Genomic DNA, 12,378 nt, shown 5'->3' with positions numbered 1-12,378 from the left:
AACAAATGAGATATTATCCTCTACCTTAAGATATTTACATAATTGTTGGAGAAACAAGATATGAGTACAGGAAGTTGACTGCTTTGTATTCCATGTTTGCTGAAATGAATTGTTTAATTGATAAGTTAAATAACAATGCAAAATATCATACTTAATTTCTAGCACTTTTTCTAGTTCTAAAATGATTGAACTACTCTCTGTTCTTCCACATATCACTGCTATCCCACCTCTGCTGCTTAGACTCTTTAATTTCTTTTTGAGCCTTAGTCAAACATCACCATCTTTGGGAAACCTTACTAATTTCCCCTGACTACAAGGTCTCCATCCATCCTATTTGTATGTTTTTAAAAACATACATATGAAAAGCATAAGCAACACTTGAGATCTCTTGAGGCAAGGGTCTAAGTATTCAATACTCTTTCTTCAGTTAAGAGAACTTATAAAACATATATTTTTATGGTAATCATTAATTAGACATATTAGTAAAAGACTTGAAAACCTCATGTTAGAGAAGAAAATTTTCTCTTTTAACTATTAACCAGACTATTTCATATTTTACATAAATACTACTTAACTACTATGTCCCCCATTACTCCTGTGATATTCTATTAAGATATAACTGTAGAATGCACAGCACTCAGTGTCAATCATATCTCTTTATTAGAAGATTTTTTAAAAAAGGTCAGTATTAAAGATCAAGGCCGATAAACATATCAGAAATAGATGCCAAGTGCACCCAACTAGTGGAAGGAGTGAGGAGGTAGAAAGAAAAGAGAAAGCCCTTTAGCTCCTTTTCAGCAGTTCTTAAGAGGGAATCACTCTCTGAGTTTAGTCTTAATTCTTTTATTTCCTCTGCAAAGAAGAGGCTGACAACGTTTTATTTCAGTCCCTTGTCTTGAAATACACATTTGCAGGAGGGTCCTCAGGGACTGCCTTGCCATAGCTATGCTATATTTCCAAAACCATCTTTCCTCTCCCTTTTCTTTCCTTCTGGCTCTTCTTTGTCTTCCTATTCTATCTTTTTAAATATTCCATGTAGCCTTGCCATCCAGCAATTAGATTAGTTATTTTCCCCCCTTGTATATTGAACTACAAAACTCGGAATGATTATTTAGTTTCTGTGAGTTTCCAATTTGCCTACAAAGAGTTTTTCCTTTTGAGAACATTTATATATGTACATAGATTCCCTTTAGAGAATATAAGCTTTATGAGGGGAGGAAATGCCTTTTTAAAAAAATTCCCTTCATATTCTCAGTACTTAGTTCAGTGTCTGAGACACAGAAAATAATCAATAAATACTCATTGATCAATTGATTATAAAAGATCATATCACATTAGATGATAAGCAAATGAATAATATAAAGTCTGACAATATCTACATCTTTAAAATGAATGACATAATAATTTCTAAGGTATTAATTACATTGAAAATTCTGATTCCATAGATGCACTGAGATTTTTGTGCAAGTATATTAATGTGCTACAAGAAAGCATTCATCCAGGAGAGAGAGATCACTGGGCATATGTTACAGTGGAAAGATTTTTTGAAAGAGGGGCTGGATGACCTGAGCCTTAGAGAATGATCAGGATTTATATAGATGGAAAAGAATTGGAAGAAGGCATTCCATGTGACAAGAATGTCATGAACAAAGGCACAGAGTCATGAAAGGGAAAGCCATATTTGGGAACAGTGAAAAAAATAGGTAAGATGGTTATCTCTTCTGGGACATTAAAGGTTGAAAAAAAGATGTGTGGAACTACATTGCATAGAATTTTGAATAACAAGCAGAGTTTTTGTTATTATTGTTTGTTTTTATCAGAAGGGGCAAGAAGATACTGTGAAATTTTGAACGGAGAAGCAACATAATGAAAGTCATGTTTTTAAAAGAGTAATATGATAATAGTATATAAAATGGAAAGCGAGGCATTTGTAGCAAACTCCAACATTTTGAATGTATCATAAAATATCCTTCCTAAACTGCACAAAGTATTCCTTGAAAAGTAGGCAACATTTAAGGATAATGCGATATACTTGACTATACGTAGGTAGTTCAGGTTTGGTTTGGTTTGGTTTTTAATAGTCTTTGTGATGTTGCTTGAGAACATTACCAGGTTAAATTTTGTTTCATAAATGCAAGCCTCTAAAAAATGTAAAACCAAGTGTACTATCCAACCATTTAGAAGCCCTCCAAAGAAATGTGGTAAGAAAAGTGCCTTGCTTCCTTTAATTACACTTGTCAGTTCTCTTGTGCAGCTTTACGAAACCAGCTGGACACCTACATTTTGAATCCTTATTGAAGATAATGTTATTTTCTATTTTTAAAAAGGACAAAAAGAGGAGTAAAATTCATACCTCCATGGAAGTGTAGCCCTAACCCATAAGTATAAAATTAAATTTAACAGGAGGAAAGTTATTTTTTCTTCCAAGAATTGTGTTTGATGTCTGAACTTGAATGTGTGGAGATGAATCTTGTAACTTGGAAGATAACTCACTTTGGATTCTGGCTCAAATTTTACAAAGGGATTTCAGAAATTGCTTAGCAAGGTGCTTTCTGCAGGTTAAGATGAGGTGAAAGGTTACCTTATAACTTATCTATTTTATGTTTATAAGAAAGAAATGACAAAGTCTATACTACATGAAATAACACAAATAAATTATATATTCTATGATAATTTTACATTTCTAATACAGTGGCTTTTTATTTATGGAAAACATTTGAAAATAACCATTTTCTTCTTTTCCTTCTATATGTTGATTTTTTCAAACTTTTTCTATTTATCTCTTTTGTGCATCAACAATTTTCGGTATGAACACAATTTTGTGGGAGAAAGACCAAAAAGAACTCTTTGCATGTCTTATCTCTGCCCTAGAAAGTGGTAACTCACAAATGAGCTAGCTGCACCTACTGTACATTAAACAGAAATGTCACTTTGATCTCTCCCTTAATGTGTTAGGTTTAGATTACTTTGTGAGCAAAGGGGGTGAAAGGTGGCAGGATACTTTTAAAACTAACTGTTGGGGGCAGTATTTATTCATGGTGTAGATTTTTAATGGGAAAGATGGAACATGAAAGCCCATCAATGTAGTGCTCAAAGAGCTTGACAACATAGAATACTTTTTGTAGATGAAAGGGGAGCAAGTCTCAAACTTCTTACTGTCACATAAATTGAATGAAAAAAGTGGGAAATGTTGAAAGAAAGAAAACTATCCATATCCTGCAAATCTTGAATAAAGATCCGGGATATAGATGCTTGCTATAGAGTCAGATAGCTAAGGCTGACTTGAAGTTATTGGATTATGTATTGTGATTTCCTGAACAACATTACAACATATGCTTTGAGAAAGAGTCTCATTATCATCATTACTGATGTGACAGTACTTTATTAAGAGCTATGAGATTTAGAGTCCCTACTGTCAGAAAATTAATAATCTAGTGAGGAGACAAGATGAAAAAAATGTAATAAGGAAGGACAAAACACTGTGTATGTGGTTCAGTTCTAAACATATAATAGGTTTTCAATAAGTAATTCTTGATTGTATACACAGTACAAATTCACATGCTATATGGTTTACTCTTTCTCCACTCTCCAGGGGACAAGATAGTTATATTTTATTCCCTTATAATTTTCTACTACTCTGAAAGAATTGGGGAGTCTTCTCTGCCATTAGCTTAAGCCCCACTGACTTTATGCTCTAATTTTAAGGGCCCAGTGATTAGTACTCTAGTTCCATATAAACACTTTATATAGACTTACTTTTATAGAGAGATATTTACTTCAAAGATATAGCAAAAATAAACATAAAACATAAAAACATTTCTTCCAACGTTTTGAGAAAATAATCTCTTCCCCTCCATAGTACCTCAGTTATTCAGGAGGGAGGATTTAAATCACAGTTTAACTTATTTTAAATGTAGCATTAGTCTCACCAAGTTCAAATCCAAAGCTAATTTTATAGACTTCTGCTAAATTGGAATCTCTTCAGGACATCTTTGCTAGGGTGGCTGCAATATCTGGGCAGTATTTCTGGATTTGTAGATTTCTATGGCTGGCAATCCTAGGCCATATTGGAAACGTGAATCACTATACATAAAATGGAAACAAATGAATGAAAAGGAGAAATTCCCAGGATCATTTCTTAAACCATAGAATGTAAGGGGAGGAAGGGGAAGGAAGTGGTCTTTAAGCCCTCCCCCCTTACTACATGATATAACTGAGTCTTTTCTCCTCCCATTCCCCTTTGAATGCTGCAAAAGTCTCTCCTGTTACTGACTCAGACTGTTTTAAAGGAGAGTCAAGAAAGAAAATTTACTTCTAACTATATGATAGGTCAGTGAAGAATGTCTACACATGGTCCAGTATTGCAGTTACTTGAAAATAGGTCTCTACCATCTTTAATATGGATACTACCTTCTTAGATGGTCTAAGTATGCATCAAATCCCCATTATACACAAAGAACATATGTAACAACGCATTCACACAGAAGGAAAGATTGTATGGATTAGGAGATAAGTCTGAATTTATTACAAAATCGTTCCTAGAAGAGATAGATTTTTTATTTGAATTCTAATGGACTAAAAGAATGCCTAAATGAGCAAGAGAAAATAATGATTTTAAGTTTTGTTATGAAAATAGTGTGGGTAGATAACATGAGAAAAAAGAGAGTATAATGTTTTCAAATCCAAGTATATAAATTTCCACTCAATTCAACATTTATTAAGCACCTTCTTTGGCAAAGCAAGAGATTTTTTTGGTATCATGGATAGAGAGCTGACCTTGGATCATAGCTTCCAAGCTGGAAGGAACCTTTGATGTCATCTAAATCAACTCCCTAATTTTTTAGATAAGGTAATTGAGGTACAAAGTTAGGTTAAATCAATTTTCTAAGGTTACACAGATATTAAGTGTCACAGATAGGATATGAAATCAGGTGCTTTGTCTACAAAATCACTGAGCTTTCCATTACATTGAACTGCTTTATGGTCAGGAAAACTTGGAATAGATTGTTATTCTAAGAGTCAAAAAGCCCTTTATTCAAAACTTGACAATGACAGAAGGTTGAGTGTTCATGGGTAAGTCACTCAGCTAACCCTCTAAAATTACAATTTGCCAGTTTATTGCTGAAATGCAGTTATGGAATGAGTTAACCAAAGAATTGTCTACCCTATTGAAATCATAATTCCAAATGTGCTTCTTTCAATTGGGTATGGGGTGGAGGAGGAAAGAAGAAAGAAGAGTTAAGAATGAGTCCTAGGTTCTGAACCTATGTGATTGATAAAATGGATTATAATTATAATCATAAACTGTAATAGTTGGAAGGTGTACTGAGAAGATTTCTAGCCCAATCTCCTGACCAGTACTGGCATGCTGCATTATTCTCTATTGCATCACTGTTTTGATTCAATTAGGAACAAGGAATGCTTGGATGCATTTCAGAAGAGTTGTAATACTATTATATGAATTAAAGAAGAGTTGTAATACTATTATATGAATTAAATACTATAGAATGAAAGAGGGACAGAACAAAAAGAAAGGTCTATAATCTTATTGGGGAAAGTTACTGTAATTTATCAGGTTAACCATAAATTAAACTGTGATTTTTTTGGAATGAGATGGAGATATGTGTGTATAGATGTGTTGAGAGATGGAATCTGAGAAATGTTATAAAGAGTCATTGGATTAAAGAATGTTTGAGTTGAAAGCAATCATAAAGATTTCCTAAACCAAATCCACATTTTACAAATGTGGAAAAATAGATTTAGATGAGTTGTTCAGTATCATACAGATAGTTTATGGCCAGGTCAGAATTGGGAAATGGAACTTATCATTTAATTTTGAAGAATTAAAAAAATACAGAGTATAATACAGAGTATTATATGTGGAGATATGGATGTGATGAGTATACATTCATGCTTTTGTAGAGTCCTAAATGTTTACAATTTTCATAAAGGATGACATGAAATTCCCAGATCACTAATTGTGACATCATGCAGAACAACTAAAATGAGGAGGGTTGTGCAAAATAAAATAAAGATCACAAATCTAGGTTATCTATAGATATCCTAATTCAATTCAGCAAACATTGGTTGTGTCTACTGTCTGTAGAGATATATATCATCACGAATTTCAAGTGATCAATAAGTTAATAAACATTTATTCTGCACCTACTATGTGGCAGGTCTTGTGGTAAGATCTAGAGGAAGCTGTGGAGATTTGTAGAGCTAGATGAGCTACTTGGATGGATCAGAACCTAATGCTATCTGACCTTGGGAGAATATTCCTTTGTAACTATGGTATGATGAAATCAACAGCCAAAAGAGAAGATCAAAAATAAAGGAATTGTGCATGTTTAAGAATTTCTATGACTTCAGGTTTAACAAGAACAAAAAGTCACATTTATCTACTGCTTTCCTCACAATAACCTTGTAAAATAATGACAATAGTTGGGTAAGAATCATAATATTCTGAGACTTATAAAGGTGAAATAACTTACCCAAAACCATATAACTAATAAGCATACTAATTAGGATTTGAATCTAGAGTTTTGGATTCCAAGTTTGACATGCTTTTCTCTACTACCATGTTGTACTGTTTTTATTTCTCCTATGTCAACCTGAAATACATGACTAAAGAGTTGAATTTTTTGATTCTTTTGTTTATCTGATTACATTCACATCAACTACATTTTTTAGTTAACAATGGAAAAGTTCTCCTAAATTTGACATTATTACTCCTTCACATATGCTATATTCTAATAAAACTAATTATTTACTATTCCTTGTATACAACATTTAATCTCCCACCATGGTGTCTTTGTAAATGATGTGCCATTGTGCTGAAAATGTTCTCTATCTTTATTTTATTCGACGGAAATACTTAGTTCTCTTTGTTGTTTGTCCTTCCTTATGGAAGAGGACCATGACTCTGGAGAGGTAAAGCCATAATATGAAAATGAGTTGGATTTAAGTGGGGGAGAGCTGTGTGAAGTCATCTGCCTCACTTTCCCTTCCAGAGCCAACTGGTACCCAGTGGCCCAGAACAGGATGACTGGAGATGGCCCTGGATACAGTGGGAGATTTTTGCATTTTTAAGCTAAAATCTTCCAAAACTCTCAGTTTGACTGAGGCAATACCCATTTAGTGATTAAGGGTAGGTAGCAATTGAGGCAAAGAATGTCCTGTTCACTTAGTTAAAAAAAAAGTCTATATAAATAAATCTGAAAGTGGAAGACCCTCAGGGTCTTGGAACAAAGCAGAAATGATTGCTATTTACATTTAATTGGAGTCAATCAGGACCCATGCAATTACCAACAGGGTCTTAGGCTGTGATTTATTGGTAGCCAATCAATGAGAATCAGAATGACTTTGGTTTAAAGCTCAACTTAAAAGGTAAAGCTGTCAAGGGGTTTTCTCCTGATCTTCTCCCTTTCATTCTCTCAGTTATTAGGGCCCACCTTTAGATGACTGTATGTTTATTTTATTCAGGCCATGGGAAGTTTAGTTGATGTAGATCTAATCCTTACAGAATGGTTCAAATTTGGCATTTCTGATGGGTTATTCAGAATAAACATTACCTACTGGTTCCAATCCAATCTGTCTGACCATGAGTGATTGTTAGGCTAGTACTGTGGGATAAAGAAGGGTCTTCTTACTGGCTGAGAAGAAAGAAGAATTAAGAGAGATGGAGCCAGAACACCCATTCTCTCGTGAGTGAGGAGTTACTCAGATAGGGAGAAAATATCTACTTCCATTTACTCAGTTAATAGAGCTTTCTTTGGTTTTAATGTGTGTATGTTTATTCTTATCTAATTTAGGTGAACAAGTATCCCAAGAAAGGAGTATTCATGCAGTCAGAGAAAAGGAAGATCATGAAATGTATTAAAGGTACCAGAGGCAGCCAGAGATGGTAACAGCAGCAGTCAAGCTCAGTGAAAAACCATCCCAGCAGCATGGAAAACTCACTGACCCAACCTCCCAATGATTGACTCATCCATCACAATACCATGTTCTATAAGCAACTAATTCAATGTATATTCCTAGTATGGGTAATGTATAACCATTTTTGTCTTTGCCTTTTCAATAAATGTTACTTTTACATTTAGTTTTTTTTTTTAATTAAGTGAGGTCAACTATTTGATTGATGTTGGAGAGCACACCAGATAAAGGCTCACATCTCATAGATCAGGAACCTCATCAGTCCATCAGCATTACCACTAATACTGGTCACCTTCCAAGAACCTACCATGCAAGAATAGTAGATATTTCAAAATTGATTCCACAGGAATTAATGCATTTACATCCTTGACTTACACATCTGTAAACATGCTTCAAGTATTATCTAAGTCCCATGTAGGCAGAGATTATTTCACATTTGTATTCATAACCCTAGTGCCTAGAATAGTTCTGACACATAGTAGGAATTTAATTTATGTGACAGGATTAACTGATTCTCTGAATCTCTTTAAAATTGTGGGAGCTACTAGTAATTCTTGGAAAGTCTTGGTAGGGATAGAGGTGAGAATATCAAACTTGGAAAAATGCCATACCAGGATCTCTTTATAGTAGTTCCATCTCTTTTGTTAGATGCCAAGAGGGACACATGAGAATAAGTTACAGCCATGTAGTTATGCAATAAATCTTCCAGAAGAAGTTTGTACATACTCAGCTTTCTGGCTTTTATCCCGCATTCAACATTTCTGTTTGCTTTGCATCTAAGCAACAGAAAGTAATCAACAGCTAAGGGTTTGATTATTGCAAGGATAACCCAGAAGGTGTCTGTGTCCAGACACTTGTGCCACTTTTTGCATCTTCTATCATATACATATATAAAATATGTTTTAAAGTCCCTGTCTCTGGAAAAGCTATGATGGTTAACTTCTCCAACTGAGAGGAGACAGAGCTGCTGAAACAACAAAATAAAATGATAGGAAATGACTCTTGTTTGAGAAAATGAGCTGCTGATAGCTTCTGAAAGTGAAACAAAGAGACCCATCCAACTCTAGAAATAATTCCAGAATAGGTTCTTGAAGGCAGCAATGGAAGCAAAGTGATAAAAGATATAAATCCAGAGATAGACAGAGAGAGAAAAAAGAGAAAGAGATTGATAAAGGGAAAAGAGATAAACAGGAACAGATACAGTGATAGAGAAAGACAGAACAAAGAAAGCACAGAGAAATGAAAAGAGAGAGAGAGAGAGAGAGAGAGAGAGAGAGAGAGAGAGAGAGAGAGAGAGAGAGAAGGGGGAACAAGAGAGAGACACACACAGAGAGACAGAGAGAGACAGATACACAGAGAGAGGCAGAGACAGAGACACAGAAACAGAGACAGAAAGGGAGAGGGAATAATAGAAAGACAGAAACAGAGAGACTGAGAGACAGAGAAAAACAGACACACAGGGAGAGGCAGTCACAGAGACAAGAGACAAAGACAGAGACAGACAAACACACACAGAGAGAAAGAGACACACAGAGAGAGAAAGACTGAGGCAGGGAAGGATAGATAATGGGAGGGAGGAAGGAAGAGAGGGAGACTGAGAACAGAACAAAACTGAACTGAATTATAGTTCACTGGAGCAAGAAAGAATGCTGTCTCTCATTTTAACCTTTTACAAATCATTCATCCTTCGCTCTCCTTTTTATAACCAGGGGTACATTTAAAACATTTGTCCATATATACAACTCTGAGTAAAAAGACTTTGAGTTCCTAGGGAGGATTAAACCTGTCCTTTCAAGTACTTTGCATCAGAGTTACAAAAAACCTCAAATTTCCCTATAGTCTCCCAAATGCAAATAAAAGATAGGAAGTGTTTCCTTCAGCAGTTTTTAGACAATCCCCAAATTCCTCATGACCACCACTAAATAGTATGATAATGCTTGTTTGGGCAACCCTCTTAGTCAACATAATAAAGAATAGCATAGGTCAGAAAATTAATCCTAATTAGAAAGAGATCAAATAATTTCAATTATTGCTTCTGGTGCTATGACCAATTTAAGTTCCCTAAGATCATGCAAGGTATAGGGAAGAAGAAATATGTTGTTATTGTTACCTCTGAGTGTTAGAATTTGTTTGAGGGGGGGCCCTAATCTACCTTTTCCCCTCTGTCTATCCACTGTAAACTAGGGAAAAAATAATCAAAATGGTAGTTTGATGGCACTGAAACTACTTGTCAAAATGAAACATCCAGTTACTACTCGAGTTCTGCATGTTTCTCTCCAAATTTTTTTGTTTTGTTTTGTTTGGCTGATTCTAAGACTACTGTAGATTGCCCTAAACATATATCTATATCTATATCTATCTATCTATCTATCTATCTATAGATATAGATAGATATAGATATAGATATAGATATAGATATAGATATAGATATAGATATAGATATAGATATAACTGGAGCTCAGGAAACTTATGGAAGCTGATAAAATCAATGACATCATGGGGAACAAAATGTTAAGTAGCTGGATAGGAAATAGGATAGAAGAAGAGGATAGGATAGGAGGAGAGGAGGAGAGCCTGGAGAGAGGAGCATAATGAAAACCTAAAGAAAGAAAGGGATCAACTTTTGTCAAAAGCTGCCAGAGTAGTCAAAAAAGACATATTCTGAGAAGAATAACAGAATTAAAATTAGAAGAATAATTCAAATTAGCAATTAAGTGATCACTGGTAAGATCTCTTCATATATCTCACAAGGAAACTCATAATTTTAAGATATGTATGATAGACATTTTTTGGGAGAAAGTTTTAAAATACTCTTTTGCTGTATTAGAGCAAATCTTTTTAAAAAGTAGCCAACTAACAATAAATACTGTTGGATTTTTATATTCTCTACATCTATGTATGAATTATATGACTCTCAAGATATATTTTGCCATAGAGTAATATTTGCAAAAGAAGTTTTGTTCCCAGACCATCATCAGAATGCTCTTGATGGATGTGTAGATTGTCCTAACAAACATTTTTCATAGATGAGAAATAGGCTTATATAATGCTAATAATAGTCTAATATTCTCCTCATCTCTGTGCCTTTCCTCTTTCATCTACCTTAAAAAAAAATCAATCTCTCAACACCCTCAAAATTATTTCATCTCCAGGCATGTACCTTCCCTGTGTGTATGCAATCTAATCCAGCTGCTCTTCTCAAGTTCATTTTTGTCAGTCCCCTATCTACCTCCTTATAGAGCACAATAACACAACTTCAACTATTATATTAGCTTGCATGTATCTCCAATCTTATTAATGGGAAAAAAATGGTCATAGAAATCTTTATAGATCTCCCTTTCTAACTTTGTTTAGTTGTGTCTTTAACTCTCTTTATATAATTTTCCTCTTTTACACTGCTTCTTGATGTTTTATGAGATGATAATGCTCATAATATCCCATCATCTCTTTCATAAGTTGCTTATGTAATAACAAAGTTACTTATGTAATAGCCAATATTCCTTTTTTGCATCTATATCTTTCCTTCAAAAAGATCAAATTTCATGCTGTTTCAGCATTCCCTTGTTCTCTACTTAATGGCAAATGATTTTCCATTGATTAAATATCTTTTAAATAATGATTAAATATCTATATCAAGTTATGTTATCTATTTCCCATTTTCAGCTACACAAGTTTGCTTAAATATGTCATTAGAGTTGTTTCAATTGCATGTTTTTTTTTTCTCATTAATTATTTTTTTAAATTTCTTTTTAGTGTTTATTTTGGTCTTTGCTCTAACAAGATTGTAGTCTGAATGTACTCAGGGAGCTGATTTGGAAATGATTCTGTATCAAAATATAATTAATTTCATTTTTATTGCTATTTGTTGTTTATCATATTAAGGACCTTTTAACTCCCGCTCCCTCCCCCCACCCCAGAAGGCAATGATGATGCATAAAACTTTTGTATAGTATTCAGATTTTGGTTTCCCTCCACTGCTTTTCCCATCTTAAATTTCTTCAGTGCCATATCCACTTCCTTGCATAGCATAATAGCACAACTTCAATTATTCAATTATTATTGTTAAAATGTTTTATCTATACTCTTAATGAAAAAAATCTGTCCTAGAAATCTTTACAGATATTCTCCTTTTCTGCCCCATTTTTCTTTGAATAGTTTCATTCTTAAAAACCTTTTAAATATTTTTGTTTAGTTAGGTCTCTCACTATATAAACATTTGTTTGGTTTAGTGGTCTTTACTACTTCTTGATGTTTTGTGATGTCTTATTCCTGAATATTTTTCAATATTCATAGTCCACTATGTCTAACATTGCATTGATATCTTTGAATTTTCAAGTGCATGTTGATTTAATATGGGGTTTTAGAAAGTTCTATCTCCTCATACTCTCCCTAAAAACGTTGGCAGATAAATTACTTTCATGGTGCTCTTTTGAGAAACTTATT

The sequence above is a fragment of the Antechinus flavipes genome, chromosome 5, assembly GCF_016432865.1.
Source record: "Antechinus flavipes isolate AdamAnt ecotype Samford, QLD, Australia chromosome 5, AdamAnt_v2, whole genome shotgun sequence".
In the NCBI taxonomy this organism is placed as follows: Eukaryota; Metazoa; Chordata; class Mammalia; order Dasyuromorphia; family Dasyuridae; genus Antechinus; species Antechinus flavipes.
This window is presented reverse-complemented; position numbering follows the sequence as displayed.